Source organism: Papaver somniferum, chromosome 4, assembly GCF_003573695.1.
Source record: "Papaver somniferum cultivar HN1 chromosome 4, ASM357369v1, whole genome shotgun sequence".
NCBI lineage: Eukaryota > Viridiplantae > Streptophyta > Magnoliopsida > Ranunculales > Papaveraceae > Papaver > Papaver somniferum.
In genome coordinates this window covers 61,165,479-61,183,412 of record NC_039361.1, presented here as the reverse complement: position 1 = coordinate 61,183,412, position 17,934 = coordinate 61,165,479, and positions in this window count along the sequence as shown.

Sequence of the window (17,934 nt, the reverse complement as noted above, 5' to 3'; positions counted from 1 at the left end):
ACACATCAACAATTACACAACATCAAACACAACACAGTGAACAAGAAGAAAAATATGCAAATGATGAAAACTGACAATGAAATTAAAATCAAACCTAACCCAATTAGGGGGAAACTTGGCTAGTCCAAGAACAAGTTTTAACATCCTACATCACTTCCCTTTTATAGCTTACAAAATATCCAAACAATAAAATTAGGGTTTCCCCCAAATTACAAATTAGGGTTTTCACCCAATTAAAAATTACCCACTGATTTTGATGTCTCTGACCCAGGTTTTCTTCTTGTCTTCTGCTTCCTCTCCTGCGCTTCTTGTCGTCTCTGAAATACTAGCTCGAGACGTTTTACAAATCCCACACCCTAGGGTTCAGAGGAAGAGGTGTGAGTTATGTAAAATGTCTAGGCTAGTAGAGGGATGGGTTTTGGGGGAAGGACGGAGCTGATGGAGGTGGTGGCAGTGATAGGAATGGTTGCGGCAGAGGAGACAGAGGAGGAGGTGGTGTTGCAGAGCTCTGCAACTTTTTTGGGAAGAAGGGGAAGAAGAGCTCGAGAGAAGAATGGGAGAAGGGTCTGTTTGTTTGGGGTGTAGGTGTTCGGTCGCTAGGGTGTGAGGCGAGATCATCTGAAGTTGATGAGCAGCGAGGATATCCGTTGGATAATCAGTTACTAATTGAATCGAACGGCACGATGTAAACAAGCTCTGAGAGACCGTTGGATTAGGTGATACAACGAAGCTGACGGCTCCAGATGGGGTTAGGTGCTGTAGTGTAAGGCGGAGATATCAAACTTTGATGAACAGCAAGGGAGCAACCGTTGGATTCAACTACCATCTAATCGGAAGGCTTGGAATTTCAGCGCTCTGGTGCTTGGCAGAGACTTCAGATTTTGATGATCTATGAAGGAGCGACCATCGGATGATGAGATGGATCCAATCTAACGGCTGAGAATGGAGGCGGGTATGGATATAGAAAATGGGTTTGGGTAAGGGTTTTGGACCTTGGGTATGCCAAGCCCATATCTTCTTTAAGAACAATTCTTCCTTCTTGAGCCCATTCCTAGCTTTTTGGACTTGTGCGCACCATTCTTTGCGGCTTCCTTGCGTAATTTCTTCCGGCTTTTCACCACTCTTCAGCTCTTTTCCGCTCCGCAAGTCATCCAGACTTTATTTATTACCTAAAAATGCAAAATTAAGTAAGAAAAATATTTATTCTTGAAAACAATGAAAATACAGAATATGGGATAAAATGTAGAATTAATGCACAAAAGATGAATAAATGCCAACAAAAAGGGATAAAATATATACAATATTTGGCACTCATCAGACTTCCCAATCGTTCTTCTATGTAGAGGCAAGTCTCTCTATGTAGTCAAGGAACAGCGAGTGACGCCGACGTCCTGAAGGTGTTTTGCCCTCTCAACAAACAATTATGTATGGAGGACCGCCCAATCTTTCTTCTACATAGAGAGGCACGATGAAATGCGCAACATCGAACACTCAGCAAGTGGGAGGCCTTTCGAGAATCATATTCATCGTGGCTCTGAGAGGTACTCGATCGGAGATCGTAAAAACGGTTCACGAATCATAAAATACATGAATCGTCACATGCGTTCCTGAAGCCGGGTCTGAAACACGCGATATCATGATTTTACGAATTTAGCCCTTGCTGAAAATCCACCATCAACAAATATTAATCTCGTCTTCAATCTCTTTGAACCTTCTACAACAAGATTCATTCGAAATATCTATGTGGACTAGATTTATGAGGATAAACTTATTTGGACCTTGGTGAGAAATCACAGGTTTTCAGTGAAGTTTGCTTACATCAAAATATTTGAAGAGCTACATCATAGTAACACAGTGGGAAACTGAAAAGGCGAGGGTACCCAATTATACCTCAAGCTAAAAATTTTCCTACCTATAAGTCCTTTCTATGAAAGTGATTGTCTATAGACTGAGTCGAGACAATACAACTAATCGGTTCACACTTCTTGTGATCATCTATGGATACGAGATCGAGACAATACAACAACGAAGTATGTTTACTTGATAAAAAGGTTCAGACTTAACCAAACACAATAGGATTACTTATCAAGTAAATAGGAATTAACATTTGTGTAATTTACTTTAAATTATAATAACAAACAATTATAATTTCGGAAAATGAAAGTAAATGACACAACAAGATTTTGTCAACGAGGAAACCGCAACTACAGAAAAACCCCGGGACCTTGTCCAGAATTGAATACTCTCAGGGTTAAGCCACTATACAAGATAAACCAACTTCGTATAGTTGAGACCAAGCAACTAAACCTATATTTCATCTAGTTCCGTCTGTATTCCAACGCCTCCGACCTGTAATAAGTCACCTACTTGGAACAATTCCTTTGTTTCGTATTCCAAAAAGTAAAGGAACGACAAATCTGTTTGGTATCAACTCTCTTCAACCAAGTGATATGAGTTGGAAAAAGGCTCTTCTGTTTATCTTAACATAAACTCCTTTGTCAGGTTCCAAGATCTATCTTATGTTCAATCACCAAAAGGTAATCGTTAAGATTTTGCAGTCAATACCTTTAATCCCAAGGAAATGTATTGATGTTAATCTACACAACTATTCTATAAAAATACCACAAGGATAAATCGATTATAGTTGGATCCTTTATTACCGAAACAAGTATTGTGCACACCACATATTTATATAACCAAGTCAGAAATCTTCTATCTCTTCTTTGTCTTTAAATCTTCTTAGATCTTCAATAAACACCTGCACACAACTACTTGAATCTCTTGTAATCAATCATACACAGAACGGAGTCTGTTAACAATGGATTATCACAAGATCGTCTTTAGATCTAACAACAGTCTAAAGATACCTGTCGAAACTTTGAACTAGTTTGAGTGAATCTTATATCAGAAAAGAAGATCTTCAAGCATAAACAAACTAGGTGCAATCAAAGTTCAACCACCGCTAGTCTATCAAATCAATCGAAAAAAAAGATAAACCACAATTATCTAGTTTCCTACCAAAGGTACTAATAGAGTTTCTCAATCCCAAGAAGACTTTAAACTGAGCGGACGTAAGATATTTCTCCTAATTAGGTTACTCTCCTCTCCGAATAGGCGGCTTCACCAGTAACAACACAACCGAGGAAGTTTGTTGTCACGAAGGATTAATTTGCTAGAAATGTAAACTTTCATATTTATAGACCAAGGAAGTTTGAACACCAAGGAATTTCCAAAACCAAAAATATTCTCAAGATATTCATTAAAGCTCGTATTCGGTTTCCATAATTCCTGGAAATGCTCTGTCCAAAATATTGACCGAAAAACTCTTGGAAAATCTTTAACTAGTAAATGCACGTTACTAATTCTCATTTTCCTAAATAAAATTAAAAACCTTAAATAAAAGATTCTTAACTTATATATGTTTCGATCCTGGGATTTTCTTCCTTTAGCTATTAAGGAATAACTTTGAACAATTAAAGATAAGCGTTACTGCACATGTTCAAAGTATGTCGACATCCTTACTTTGTAAGTCCTCTTTCATACTTACAACCTTGAAACTGATTTGCCAGACTTCCAAAAAAGTTTATAATTGGTTCATCTGACTTTCAAGAACTATGTTATTGATCAAGAACACTCACTCACAAATCATGGGTTTCACGGTTTTACCAAAACAAGTTTCGGTTCTACCTCCATGTGAGTACCGTGCATAGTCACACTAGCTTTCCAAAATTCGGTTGACTAGGTACTAGGATCGGTTCCTCACATATATATGGTATCTAACTTTAATGTGTGGCACATGTCCATAGGATCGGTTCCTCTTTGCCTAAAAATGTGTTGTACATGTTCATAGGACCGGTTCCCCTTTCTCCTATAAACTTGATGCACCTCATACAAGGATCGATTCCCCTTTGTGATGTGTTGCACCTTTTACTAGGATCGGTTACCCTTTACCCAGAGTTGGTCATACACAAATCACAAACTCGATCATACCATCTTAGGTGATTACTTAAGATCGGTTTCACTAATAAAAGTCATACCAACACAAAAGTCAGGCCTTTGTGAATAGTTTTACCAAGAACATAATCAAGTCATGAGAGGTTATACTAATCACACATATTGGTTGTTCAAAAGATATGCAATGAATAACAATACCAACAATGCCTGGCGAATTCCTTTTCGATTCACAAAAAAAGTTCATGAATTTACTTCCTTAAAACACATGTAAAACATTGTTTCCTAGGATGAAATCCTCACCTGATACCCATACATAATCACAATAGCATTTAAACGACTATGTCGATGCATTATCTACAAAGTTTAATAGTTAAGCAATTAACCTCATATTGTATTCCTTAATACTATGTCTATCTAGAGTTTAAACATGCTTCGCAGTATTGTTTTTAATATGCACGACTTGAAAGATACGTTAGGGAATGAAACAGTTCAAGTCAAATATCACTAACCTCAAGTGGAAGGATGATGTTGTAGTTGTAGCTCCTTGCTTCTTCACATCTTCAAGTCTTCGCAATACTGGTATTGTCTCATATCCTAATACTTTCAAGCTAACCTATACGAAGTTGACTCTAGTACATAATCAAACAACTCTTTAAATGAGTTTTGATTCATTAAAATATGATAACCAAATTTGACATACCAACGCTTGGTGGGTTCAACCGAGCTATTGTCTAACAGAAACATAATGAAATGGACATTCTAGAGGCTACAAAAACTTTCTTTCTCCAAAGAGTGAACCAGTTTCAGTAGAAGTGCATCAAAAATATACTGCCTAAAATAGACAAACTAGTGAATACGTCCTTTTTGTTCATAGGTTCAAGAAATCCATCAGACATTATTATGGAGTGTATGGTTTCAAAAGCTGGATGTTATTTGATATTGGGTCTGCATTTTAATTATAATGTCTCTCTAGAGGATTGGTTACGTGACTAGTTTAATAATTTGCATGCTAAACAAATTAGAGAAGAGGACATTAGCAAGATTGTTAATATTGCTTGAACTATCTGGTCATCCAGATGCGATAACGTCTTTGGGGGAATGAACTTTTCTCCTGAAGATAATTGTAAATTGCAGGAAATATATAGTTGAACATGAGTCTAGACTTAAATTGAGTAGAATTACAGAACATAGAGTAAACAGGGAGAACATTCATTAGTTAACCTCCTATGGGAGTTTTTACTATTGATTCTGATGGTAGCTTCAATGATAATACTAAAACAGGTGATATCGGTCTAATTCTTCGTGATTTTGCAGGGAGGGACTGGAGCTCAAAATGCACCTACTTAATAGAAGTTTTCAGTGCAGGGAAGGCGGAGCGCGAGGGAATAAAGGAAGCGACTTATTGGGCAAAAGACTTAGGAATGGAGGCCGTAAACTTTAAAATAGACCCTAAGCTGTTGGTGGATGCAGTGAATAATGAGAGTTTCAACATTGATTGGAGGCTCCATAATTTAATTTTTGATATCAAAAATGTTTTTAGAACTTTTACCTCTTGGCAATACAGTTATGTGCTAAAAGAAGGAAATAAAGTGGCAGATATTCTATCTAAACATGCAAGAGTTGATATAGTGTTTAGAATATGGTCTAATTCTCCTCCCAACATCATAAATGTTCAACTGCTGGAGGATGTATTTCATAAACTCTTAAGTCGTTTAATATCATTCTTATCTCTGGTTAAAAAAAAAACAACAAGAAATCCAGTTGAAAAGACATACTTGAGGCCCAAGTTTCGTCACTCCCATATAAAGTTGGTGTTGGCCTATTGGGGGATAAAAGTTTGGATTGCGGGGTATATAGAGCGCATACGTTATTGATTTTAATAGTAGTAAGTGTTAACACAATATTCAGTAGGTATATAGAGCGCAAACGGTATTGACTTTAATAGTAGTAAGTGTTAACACAATATTCAGTACATGTACAACGTGACTCAAGGTTGTACACGGTAGTTTCTGTAATAATAGTTTGTTCTCTTTTGGAATTACTTATATATTGGGAAATCGTAATCAGTTAGGAAACACATTAGATTGAGGTCCAAGAAACTCTTGTATATATATATCTAGTCTCTTTATGCATATTATGTACAATTGAAATCAATAATAAAAGTTCTGTTTAAGTCTATTCTGTTTATTCTTTTAGTTAACCTAAACCTTAAGTAAATCTATCTTGGTATCAGCCTTTCTCGATCCTCTACAATGTCAACTGAATTTTCAATAATTTCTTCAACCATATCTTCTTCAATGCCCTCTACTACTTCTTCTTTAATCACGTCCTTTGTTTCTTGTATACAATCTTCTGTTATGTCTTCTCTTTAATTCTCTCAACCCCATCACATCATCACAGTCAAGCTTGACGAAACAAATCACTCGTTATGTCATGCGCATTTTTAACCCTATCTTCAAGGTTATGAATTATATGGACATGTTACCAGTGCAACTCCTTATCTTTTACTTACTTTTGCTGATCAATCTCCTAATCCTGTCTTTGTTTCATGGAGAAAACATGATAAAATTCTACCCAGCTGGTTGTTTTCATCTCTAACTCCTGTTGTTCTTCGCCATGTTCATCGCCTAACTACTGCTTAAGAAGTATGGACCTCTCTTTAATCTCAATATGCTTCCAAATCTGATACTCAAATCCATCATCTTCATTGTGAATTGCGTGCTTTGAAGAAAGGGTCTCAAACTATGTGAGCATATATAGATCGTGCTCGAGATATTGTTGATAGTCTAGCTGCTGCCAATACAACCGTCACTGACAAAGAATTTCGACATTGTCTTCTTGATGGTTTAGACAGTTCATATGATTCCATTTTTACCTCTCTTACTACCAATATGGGTTCTCTCACGACAGAAGATGTTCTTACGTATCTACTTACTTTTGAACTACGTATTGAACAACAATCCAAGTTGCTGATATCATGAACTCTGAACTCTCATCCTGTAGCTAATATGGTTGCACCTCCATCGTCTCGTTTACCTGCATCATCATCTTCTCGCTCACCTGTCCAGTATACTTCTTCTCATGCACTGTATGCTTCTTCTCAATCTCGTAATATTTCCAACAGACCACAAACTCAGCGCGGTGCTGGCCTTCCAGAAACAACATGTCAGTTATGTGGCCGTAAGAATCATGAAGCCTCTGAATGTTGGAATCGTTTTGACAGGAGTTTTCGTCCACTACGTCGTCAACCACCTTCAACTGCACCTCGTGCGTTTGTTGCTCAATCGTCCAGTTTGCTTTCCTCTTCTCCATGGATTCCTGAAAGTGGTGCCACGGATCATATTACTAATGATCTTTCTCGTCTCCCATTTCCCTCTGAATACAGGTCTTGATCAAGTTCAAATGGGTAATGGTTCCTCTATTCCATTTTCTTATGTTGGCTCATCTATCTTAGGCACTCCAAACCGTAAGTTACACCTTCATAATATTCTTTTTGCTCCATAAATTTCTCAGAATCTCTTATTTGTTTCTCGTCTTACCACTGATAATAATGTCTTGTTTGAGTTTCATCCAAAATTTTGTCTTGTGAAGCATCGATGTACCAGGAAGGTTCTTTTTCGCGGCCGTAGAGAGGGTGGTCTTTTTTTTTTTTTTTTTTCCTGAATCACATAAGCTTTATTGAAATTTCAAAATTGTTGCAATTCAATTACAAGAGAGAAAATTGACATGTGAAAAATGACTAGAACTCAAACTGAATCTAGATGCTCATACTAACAAAATCTGAAGTAGTCCACATCTGGCATTTCAATCCTTGGTGGATAAGGAGGTCTTCCCATGTGTAATAATCTTTCCCCTGCTGCTAAAGAAGCTCCTTTTGGCAATGCTATATGCTGAGAAATTTACTTCTCTGTAGCAGTGATGATACCTTATTTTTTCCACCTTTATTTGTGCCATTTTCCATTTCCCTTTCAGAAACCAAGGAACCTTCCCCTGAGAAAATTCTGCAAGAACTGTTTTTGAATCTGAAACAGTAATGATATTCTGCAATTTCCAGTCAACTTCTAACTCCAAAGCATTCATGAAACCATAAGATTCTTCTAAGTAATTAGTAGCTACTCCTATACCACTAGTGAGAGTACCAATTAGAGAGGGTGGTCTCTATCAACTTGATGATTCGTATAATTCTCCTAAAGTTTACGTAGGAGAACGTGTTAGTTTATAGGACTGGCACTCTAGATTGTACATCCAATGATGCGCACAATTCGCAAAGTTGTTTCCAAGTTTTCTCTTCCAGTTTCAAGCCAAACTATTAGTTTTTGTTCACCGTGTCATGAAAATATGAGTCATAAGTTACCTATGCCTTCTAGTAAATCTACTTATTCAAATTTATTAGATTTAACTGTCTTGATGTTTGGGGACCTGCTCATATTTTATCTAATGAAGGCTACGTATATTATATCATATTTATTGATGCGTTTAGTCGTTTTAATTGGATGTTTCCTATGTCTCAGAAATGTGATATTTTTTCTATATTCTTTTTGTTCTAAAAGCATGTTGAAAATCTTTTTAATCGTAATATCAAAATATTTATACCTTAATATGATGCTGAGTATCACAAACTTACTCCGCACCTTCAAAAACTTGGAATTTTCCATCGTTTTTCATGCCCACATACTACATAACAAAATGGTTTAGTAGAACGTCGTCATCATCATATTCGTGAAACTGGTCATACACTCCTAAATATGGCCTTTGTACCATCTCCATATTGGTATATATGATTCTTTTTACACTGCTTGTTACTTAATGAATCGTGTTCCTTTGTCTTCTCTTGACAATTCCTCTATGTATGAAGCTCATTTTGGTCTCTCACCAGATTACACTTCTCTTCGTGTGTTTGGTTGTCTTTATTATCCCCACCTACGTACGTAAAGGTCTCATAAAATGGAGCCTCTTTCTTCTCCTTGTGTTTTTATTAGATATAGTCCATCACACAAAGGTTACAAGTGCCTTCATATTCCTACGGGTCCCATCTATATAAGCCGCCATGTTTTTTTTGACGAGACCACCTTTTTCTTTGCATCCGCGCCATCTCCTTCTCAAGCATCGGCTCGTTCTCAGGTAATTCTCCATTCACCTTTATCTATTTCTTTACCACCAGTATTTTCTACTCGTTCTGCTGCAAACCTAGTACCGCCAATACAGCCAGTTTAGGAAATTCTCTTCCTACTTTATATCCCCAACACTGTCGGTCTGTCAACCCATATCCTTTTGGTACCAACCAATCCTCATCTACTCAGCTCTGTTTGACCCCATATTCTGTTTCTTCATCTGTTGACCATATTGTTGTTTCTTCGGATATAATGGGTGTTGATTTTACAGAACCTTCTCCTGTTTTTACTTCGCAAAGTTCATTTTTAGCACCTGATCCATAAGTGCCTGTGTCTACTGTCGTTGATGCTACTCCACTGCCCCTTTCCGAAGTATCGGTTTCTACTGTCCCACTTATTTTAGGAACCCATCCTATGGTGACTAGAGCTAAAGACGATATCTTCAAGCCAAAATTTTACACGCTTCCAAGTATGCGTTGGTTACTGACTCTATTTTTGAGTTTACTTGTTATTCACAGGCCCACACTAATCCAAAATGGCGCAAGGTTTCAGACGAAAAGGTTAATGCATTAATTCGTAATGGTATTTGGTCACTAGTACCATACGATCCTTCAATGAATGTTATTGGTTGTAAATGGGTGTTTTGTATCAAACGCGAAGCTAATGATACAATTGAATGCTATAAAGCTCGTTTGGTTGCTAAAGGATATAATCAACAAGAGGGAGTAGATTATAATGATACGTGCAGTCTGGTTGTCAAACCGTGCACTATTCACATTATTCTTACACTGGCTTTGTCTTCCAATTGGCCCATCCATCTACTTGATGTGCAAAATGCATTTTTACATGGTCATCTTAATGAGGAAGTATACATGAAACAACCTCCGGGTTATGTGGACTCTCGATTTCGTACACATGTTTGTAAAGTACATCGTTCTCTCTATGGACTTAAACATGCTCCTTGTGCGTGGTATCACAGGCTTAGTACCTTCTTGTAACAGATTGTGTTTACTACAAGTGTGACTCCTCTCTATTTATTCACAAGGGCACATATGGTACATTTTATTTGTTGGTTTACGTTGATGACATCATAGTTATTGGTTCAAGTTCAAAAGGTATAAATTCTATTCTTACCTGTTTTCAACAAGATTTTGCGATTAAAGATCTTGGTTATTTGTCTTATTTTCTTGGCATTAAGGCGACTCGTACCTCTCCGGGTTTATTTCTTTCTCAACAATGTTATGCTCATGATCTTTTTATTCGAGCAAAAATGGATGGAGTCAAACCAATTCAGACTCCACTTAGTATTTCTGGTGATATTTCCTCCGACCGTAGTAGTTTATTACCCGATGCTACTGAATATCGTAGCATTGTTGGAGCTTTACAGTATTTAACATTGAAAATACGAGGGTACCCAAATACACCACAATCTTTAATTTATCCACCTAAAAGTCCTCTTACCGAAAGTGACTGTCTATGGAAAAAGTCGAGACAATACGACAAATCGGTATTCATAGTTTGTGTGATCGTCTATGAATACGATATTGAGACAATGCAACAATCAAAGTGTGATTACTTGATAATAGGTTCGGACTTAACCAAATACTATAAGATCACTATCAAGTAAAGCGGAGTTAACGTTTGTGTATTTTACTTCTAATTATAATAAACAATTATAATTGCGGAAACAGAAAAGTAAAAGACACGACAAGATTTTGTTAACGAGGAAACCAAAAATGTAGAAAAACCCCGGGACCTAGTACAGAATTGAATACTCCCAGAATTAAGCTGCTATACAAAATCTAAACCAACTTCGTATAGTTGAAACAAAGCAACTAACCCTAGTTCACTTAGTTTCTTCAGTATCCCTGCGCTTCCGACATTCAATAAGTGCACGCACTGGAACAATTCCTTTGGATCGTATTCCAAATAGTAAAGGAACAATAAATCTGTTTGGTAACAACTCTATTGATTCTTTCCATATAAAGATATCTCAAGCCATATGCAAAGGCTCTTCCGTTTAATCTAATAAACTCCTTTACCTGGTTAGATCAATCCAATCTCTATTATCTAAGTAATAAGATTCGGATTTGTAACAATCAAAATAGAACTCAAAAAAACTATTAGGTGTTACCGATCTCACGCAACTAATCAATCGAATAATTCCGATTCTAGTTGGATCCCAGCCGATCAAGGTTTGTGCTACACAAAGATATGAGAAACCAATAAGAGATCTTCTTCGTCTTCAAATTTTCTTCAATCTTCAAATAAACCTGCACAACACCACTTCAATCTCTTGTGATCAATCACACACAGAACGAAGTCTGTTAATAAAGGATTATCATAGGATGTCTTTTGATTTACAAACAGTTCTAAAGATCACGTCGAAAATTCGATCTAGTTTGAGTGAATCAGAAAAGAAAATTCTCAAGAATAAACAAACTAGGTGCAATCAAAGTTCAACAACCGTTAGTCAATCAAATCAAACGAAAACTAATAAACTGTAATATCTAGTTTCTCACCAATGGTACTCGTAGAGCTTCTTGATCCCACAGAAGTCTTTAAACGAGCGGTCGTAAGAGATTTCTCCTAATTAGGGTAATCTCCTCTCCAGATAGACGGCTCCACCAAAAACAACAAAAAGATGAAGTTTGCCTGGCTCTTAGGATAGTTAGCTAGAAATTCAAACTTAGGTATTTATAGACCAAGGATGATTGGACACCAAGGGATTTCCAAAACCGCAAGTATTCTCAAGATATGCAATAAATACCCAAATTGGTTTTCATAATTCCAAGAAATGCTTTGTCCAATATTTTATGAAATCTCTCAATAGAATATCTCCAATTAGTAAATGCATATTACTAATTTTTATTTTCTAGAGATATGCATTTAATTGTTGGTAATTAAAGCATATAAACTAACAACCTTAATCAAAAAATTCTTAATTTATTTCATACCGAGATCTTCTTGAGTAATTAAGGAATAACTTTGAATAATAAAAGATAAGAGTTAATGTTCGTGTTCATCATGGTATTGGTCTGGCGGTTTACAACGTGCAGCGTGCAACACGCCTATTATAAGAAAGTGTCAGGAAAGCAGGCTGTTAGTGGCGGAAAGAAGTAGTGGGTGTAAACTAACTCAATCACTCAATCACTCCCACATTACCCCACTTATCAATTACTCAATCACTCCCACTTCCTATGAGAACATGATGCATTCAATTATGACTTCTATAAATAGGTTTCTACCTATTTCGACCAAACGACAATTTTTGGTTAACAACAACAAGTATCCAGAAAAACACAAAAGAACTGATAGCTTACATTCCGCAAGCCAGTTCCAAATTCTGATACAAGTCATAAATAGCCACACCTTCAGAATTAACCATTTTGGTCTCAATACCTTCTCCACTTCCCTCCCTAAGACCAATCCTTCTTCTTCATTTTGTGACTGAAGCAAGACTGGAACGGCCATTTCTTGGTTTAGGCCAGGATTGTACAGATTGATCTCTCGAATCTAAAGTACTCCCGTGCAGTGCATTTGTTTAGGTCTAAATTCGTTTCTCGTCAACACACCCAAATTTACCAGAACCAGCAGAAGCAGTTTTTACCCCAAAACACCAACGATTTTCATTTTGCAATGTTTTTAGATTTATTTATTCAAATTCTAGGTTATTTGGAAGATGATTTTGCAGTATTTAATCTTACTAGTTTTATTTATTGCAAATTTTTTATGATAAATATTGTCTTTACATTCGTGAACTATGCTATTATCTCATATATGCTCAGAAGTTAAGTTTATTGTGTCTTTATGCAAATATCGACAAAAGATAGAATGAACTTTTGAAGAAAACTCCGTAGTATTTATCTTTCCATGATCCTTTATTATGTGAAAGTACTGTATCTACCCCATAAGTTTTCTTATGTTAAGTGACTTCCGGGTAAATTGACCAATAAGATCTTCTTGTGGTTAATTTATTCGAGTTTACTGGATACAAATCCATGTGATTTGTTAATGCCCAAAGAAATCCTTCTTTTCTCGTAAACGTAAGTTCGCTCATGTTGTTCTCTTGGGAATGACATCAAATGGGGGAGAGTTCTTAAATGAAATTGTTCTTAATTGTCATATCTTTGTTGGGAGAGCGATTGTGGAATTTTGAAAGAGTTATCTTGTATCTTTATAAACTCCTTGATGAATACACTAAGTTTCGACTATATGAAATCATCAAATCAAAGTTGATATGTTCTCTTTTAGTCATGAATTATCTTTTGAGAATTCATTATGATCCCGTAGTTTCGTACCTTTTCCAATTTATATTGACAAAGAAGGGGAGAATTATTTAGTAGTTCACACTACATGCATTTGGTTTACGGGTCATTCTGTAATGGGGAGTGGTTTTCATTCTAAGATGGAAGTATTGACTAAGGGGGAGTGATACATATCACTATAGTATTATTTCTAAGTTGTGATGCAATTAGACTTTGATTCTATATAATAATACTGTGACATTGAACAACAATTATTGAGAACCTTCGTTTTCGTATTGTTATTGCTACAGATCTTCTAAAACAATGATGTTGAGTTGAACACGTTGAGAATCGCTGGAGAACTTAAAGTAACAAAGAATTTAAGGAAGTTGAAGATCCAAGGAAATCAAGCATGATGGATCAGTGGCTACAAAGTTTATTTATTTTGTAATCCATATGTATTGATAGTTTTGTCACTAAAATTGACAAAGGGGGAGATTGTTAGAGCATTGCTTGGTCGAACTATCAAGAGTTGCTATCTCAACCTTATTTGTCAAGTTTAGTTGATCAAAACTGTATACTTGATTTCTAGTCTACTTATAGCTATGTCTCGGATTAGGATAGAAGTGTATAGTTGAGCATTAGACTTTAAGGCATTCACCAATTGAAGAAGAAGATCTACTGAAGAGCTTGGAGGAACTTCATCAACAAAAGATATGTGGAGACTAAAACTTATCCATCACTCAGAAGTCTATTTTATTATACCTTTTAATGGGACCAAGTCGTATAGCTATATAAACTTTTACATTATACACATTTGATATTTTGAGCCGAGTTTATCTCGCTTATCTATTACTCGAAACATGTATTGGAAGCTTTTAGCTTTAGCTAAGTTCATCGTATTCTTGACGAGTATAGTTGGAGACAATTTATTTGTTGGAAACTAAATATTAAGTCAAAGACGACCATGTGAAAATTACATTGAATATCTTACATGATTTGCGTGAGACAATCATTTGATATCAACTTGGGAAGTTTTGTATTGGTCGATTAATCACTTGAAAATTACTAGAAGCAAGTGGTATGTGTAATATTACCATTGTTGTCTTCCAAGGATGTTTCAATAATTAAATGAGAGTTTTAGAACGACTACCATGATTGGATATAATAAATGTTGTATACTTTGTATGCAAGCTAACTGTGTAAGTCTAGTTCAGGCACGTAACAATTATTTGCGAACTGGTTTTTCTGAAAAGGTTCGGAGATGTTGTTCGCGTACCCTGTTTGCGAACGGATAGACAAGGTCAAGTATGGAGCTGGTGTTCGTGTACCTTGTTTGCAAACGGCTGGACAAAGCCAATGTTCGAAACTCTTGTTCGCGTACTCAGTTTGCGAACATGGTGGTCAAGTTCTAAAATCGGCAAGTATGAATTTTCATACTCATGAATTCAGGTTCGTTTGCCAACTCAGTTTGCGAACAAAGTCCCTGGAACTTTAATGATAAAGGAATGTAAACTTGTTTTACAAACCGTGGCATTATGTTCATGAATTGGTTATTGTATAAGTACTTTGTACAATTACAAACCAAATCGATTTTATTTCAAATGGTTCATATTCATATTCCTGTAAGATGATGAACATTTGTACAACTCTCTTGAAACACATTTAGATTCATTTGATTATCTATCATGATTGATTGGTCATCATATTTGATCTAGAAGTGTTAGATGAATATGGATAAGTTATAAGTATTAATATGGCTAACTTCGGTTAACTATTATTGAGGCAACAAGGTATACACGTTTGGGTACGATTTATCCATATATAAATATATGTATATTTCATTTGCGTGTATCAAGCTAATACCATCTAACGATGGAGATTGATTGCTTAGTTTTTAAGCAGACTTAGCTTGGATCTTAAATAAGGAGTTCATCTAACGGTGAATATCAATTGCTTTGTTACTAAGTTATCTTAGCTTTGATTGAAAGCAACCCTGATGTGAAAGACTATATAAGGGAGAACTCTAGCATCTGGTATACCTAATCCCGACACTTCCGTGTGTCATAGTTGCAAACTAGATTCGATTCTCCTTTAACCTAGGTTTTCCAAAACCATTATTAGGTTAACGACTTGAAGACTTCATTTGGGATTCGTGAAGCCAGATCCAACTATTTTCTCTGTAGTTGCGTATTCTGATCTTAATTTTTATATTGTATTGAGTTTTATCTTCTCTAAGATTTACTCGAGATTTATCTCCGATAGGTAAGATATAAAAAGTAGTCACACAGTTCTTCGTCTCAGACTCTTGTGATTTCACAATATTTTTTTTTCTGTTAATCAGTTGGGTTATTATGAAGTGACTAATATTTATAGACCGCTATCCGGGAGTATAAGTCCAGGGTATTAGTTGAGTTTCCTGTTCACTTTGATTTCTCTAAAGATGTACACAACAACCAGAATAAACTTATATGTGGGAGACAGGTTTGTTTATAAGCTTCGACTCTGGGTCGTAGCAACTCTTAGTTGTGGGTGAGATCAGCAAGGGAATCAAGTGCGTAGAGTCCTGCTGGGATTCAGAGGCGTAAGGAACGCGACTGTACCTTAATCGGTGTGAGACTTTGTCAGGGATCAACTACATTCCAGTTCTAAGTTAACCTGTTGTAGGCTAGAGTCTGTAGTGGCTTAATACAATGTGGTGTTTAATGCTGGACTAGGTCCCAAGGTTTTTCTTCATTTGCGGTTTCCTCATTAACAAAATTTCTGGTGGATCTGTTATTTCTTTCCCGCATTATATTTGTTTATATAATTGAAATATCATAGGTTGTGTGTAAATCAATCATAGTTGATAAATCCTACTTTGTTTGTTGGATAGAACTTGATTGACACTTGGGCATTGGTCTTTGGTACCATCCAAGTTATTCTCACATCAATCAGGCTCACGAGTTTGTATCTGTCGATTTGTTGATTGTATTGACAAAGAGATAAAGCTATTTAATATCTTTGTTGATTGAGCTCGCTTTCAAGTTGGTGCTCACAGAATTATATTGGAGTTTAGTCCATACATATTGCCGAACGAAATATGGGGTGTGGTCGTTATAACCCCGTGTTTTCAACCAGGTCAGTGAAAGGATCCTTATCTCAAGTGAATATTACAGAATTTGATTTTGGCATTTCACTGTAAGCAAGGATAACTTGGGTTTAACATTATACTTCTTCGCAATAATAAGAATTATACGTTACTTGGAATCGAGTGAATACAGTGGACAGAATAGTTAGCCCTAGCTATAGTTGAAGATGAAAACCTTAAAACCATCAAAACCAAATTATGATGAAAAATTGAAATGCGATGATTGTAATAATGACGAAATAAAGCAGAGCGTGTACTAGGATCATAAGAAACTGATGATATCTATTGGTTACCGAGTCCTCGATTCTGAAATCACTGTCTCACCCGTTACATGACTCATTTACCTAGTTTGTGGGCTATCAATAACAATAAATAAAAAATGGTCAAACTAAAATTATAATCAAACTCTATTGACCAAAGTCCGATGGGCCGTGGTTAATAAAAGCATGGACTATATTTAAGAGAAGCCTTTCTTCCACATCATCAAAAGGATATCATCTCCTCCAGATTCATATATCCGGTTTCAAATAATCAAGCAACAATTTTATACAATATTGAAAGAGATAATTTTCTATATCTTTTTTCGGATCCATTACCAGAAATTGTAGCCATACAGAGCTTTCAAAGAGGAAAAAGGCCATCTCTAATTTTTTTAAAAAAAAAGGATATCAAGATGATATAAACCCTAGCTGGGGATTGTTATTCCTTCACAATTCCTAAATCAGTTTAGGTTATACAAACCAAAATAAAAATGCAATAATTAGTTTTGATTAACATCTTGATATGAAATTATCTAATGATTATGATTACATATCACAAAATCCTTAGTGTTCCTTAATTTAGAGTTTAGATTGGATTGATCTATCTGATTTTCTATTGGCACAAAACTTCTAAACAGAAGGAAAATAATAAGAAGGGGAAGAGACTGTGTTTGTAGGCTAGTTAAGAGAGAAAATCAACAGAGATTTATAAAGGGAATTAAATAACTTTTTTTTATCGGTAAAGAATTTGGTGCTGGCAAGTTTCGATCCCAGGTCGCTGGTATCATCACCCAACGACTTTACCACTGTATTATAGTGACATCGACAATTAAATAACTTTTACCGAGGTAATGTTAGTGGAAGAAAGTTACGCGTCTTCCTTCATTTAATATTTATAAGGATAAAAGTGTAAATATACCTCTTAAAAATAACAATATCAGATTTCTATAAAAATTTAGATAACCAAGAAAATTCGTAAAACTAATGCAAAAAAATAGTTTTTAAATGTTCATTAACCTATATCCTGATATATAGGTTAACATGACCCAATTAAAAATATGTTTTATTATTAATAGATGTCATTTAAAAGTAATTTTTAAACCATGTCTATTTCATTATTTTCATTATTAGTTACATCATAAACACCTCAGTATAACAATTTACCAAATAGAAGTTACATTTATTGGTTCTAAATCACTTTACGTATTACAGTTTACTAAACGTCTAACCGC